This window comes from Octopus bimaculoides, chromosome 7 (genome assembly GCF_001194135.2).
Source record: "Octopus bimaculoides isolate UCB-OBI-ISO-001 chromosome 7, ASM119413v2, whole genome shotgun sequence".
Classification (NCBI taxonomy): domain Eukaryota; kingdom Metazoa; phylum Mollusca; class Cephalopoda; order Octopoda; family Octopodidae; genus Octopus; species Octopus bimaculoides.
This window is the reverse complement of record NC_068987.1, coordinates 52,154,170-52,156,251: the sequence shown is the minus strand read 5'-3', so window position 1 is coordinate 52,156,251 and position 2,082 is coordinate 52,154,170.

Here is a 2,082-nt window from a genome sequence, read left to right as displayed (position 1 = left end):
CTACTTACTAGGCCTTGGTCAACCGAGAACTATAGAAGACACTTGTTCAAGTTGCAACACCGTAGCAATGAACCCATGTGATTCGAAAGCAAACTTCTTATCACACATCCATATATATATATATATATATATGTATATATATATATGATCTCTTTCCTCGCTCTACCTCTCTCCCCTCTCTTTCTCTCTCACTCTCTCTCTCTCTCTCTCTCTCTCTCTCTCTCTCTCTTTATCTCTCTCTCTCTCTCTCTCGCCGTTTCTCTCTTTCACGCAACACGCACGCGCGTGCGTTCGTAGTCAAGCAAACAAATACCAGCACATGTACACACATTATTGTTACCAAAGATCAGCACATGCGGTGAATTTCGCATCTGCAATTAGAAATACCAACCGAATCTTTCCCAACCCCAAATCACGCACTAGTTCTGGCCTCGTTACACATAAGTAAGAAACAGAATGGTTACCCATGAAATCCGCTTGATCAATTGACCATAAGCCTGCTGGGCCAAAATAAACCTGGTGCCAAACAACAACCTTTAACTTCGCTAACGAAGCAGTGTCTCTACGTGTTCGCTCGAACAGATATAGCAGCCAAATTTTCTTCAAATCGTAATATTGTGTGTTTACTTAAAGAAAATTACTTTTTTATAATATATTGCCGTATACTTGACATCGAAAGAGGGGATAATCTAATTTCGCATGGCTTTGATCATAGGAAGATTGATGGGATATGTCCTAGGGCTAAGTAACAACAACAAAAGGATCAGCGGTAGCAATAATAACGTTAGCAGTTGCAATAGCAGCGAAGAATCTGCCGCCACCACCACCATCTACACCGCATCTTATCTTCATCAAATCTTTATTTTTTTCCTGGCTGCTGTTTCTTCTGCATAAGTTCATTTTGATGATGATGGAGATTCTACAGCTGATTTGGTTGATGGCTGTGATGCTACTGCCACTGCTACTGCTGGTGTTGTTGTTGTCGTTGTTGTTCGATTCTGTTGCTGTAGCTAACTGCTGCAGTGGTTGGTGCTGATGTTGATGCTGGTATGGATACTGTTTCCTGCTATTGATACTACTGATTATTGCTGTTGTTTTTTTTACTGTCTGGCTTCTGCTGCTCTGCTTTGCTGCTGTCGCAGTTAGTTCTTTGATGGAGTTGTTTAATGCTTACACTGGCATTAAGCAGCAGCAACACCGGTAGTATTTGCAGCAGCAGCAGCAGCAGCAGTAGTAGTAGTAGTGGCAGCAGCAGCAGTAGTAGTAGTAGTAGTAGTAGTAGTAGTAGTAGTAGTAGTAGTAGTAGTAGTAGTAAATGCTGCAGTATTAGTTATAAGGTGGTTGTGTAGTTGTTGCTATGAATGACCTTCCAGAGTAGGTCTTGTATTGGTGTCAACTTCTTGGGACTGCTATTACTGCTGCTGTTGTTGTTGATGCCGCTACTGTTGATATGGCTGTTGTTGTTGTTATGGTGATGGGGGTGCTTTAAGCTTCAAGTATCGATATTGTTCCTCTTGCTGCTATTTTCCAGTGTTATTATAATTGTTAATATTATTATAGTGTGCATTAGAGAGGTGAGCTGGCAGAATCGTTACCCAGGACGGCAAAAAGCACAGTTGTCATTTCGCCCGGCTTTACGTTCCGTGTGAGTGGAGGCGCAATGGCCCAGTGGTTAGAGCAGCGGACTCGCGGTCATAGGGTCGCGGTTTCGATTCCCCAGACTGGGCGTTGTGAGTGTTTATTAAGCGAAAACATCTAAATCTCCGCGAAGCTCAGGCAGGGAATGGTGGCGAACCCTGCTGTACTCTTCCACCACAACTTTCTCTCACTCTTTCTTCCTGTTTCTGTTGTACCTGTATTTCAAAGGGCCAGCCTTGTCACACTGTGTCACGCTGAATATCCCCGAGAACTACGTTAAGGGTATACGTGTCTGCGGAGTACTCAGCCACTTGCATGTTAACTTCACGAGCAGGCTGTTCCGTTGATCGGATCAACTGGAACCCTCGACGGAGTGCCAACAATACCGTTCTGTGTTTAAATTGTGCCAATATTGTTGTAGTAAGTCTCTCTAAATACCTCACT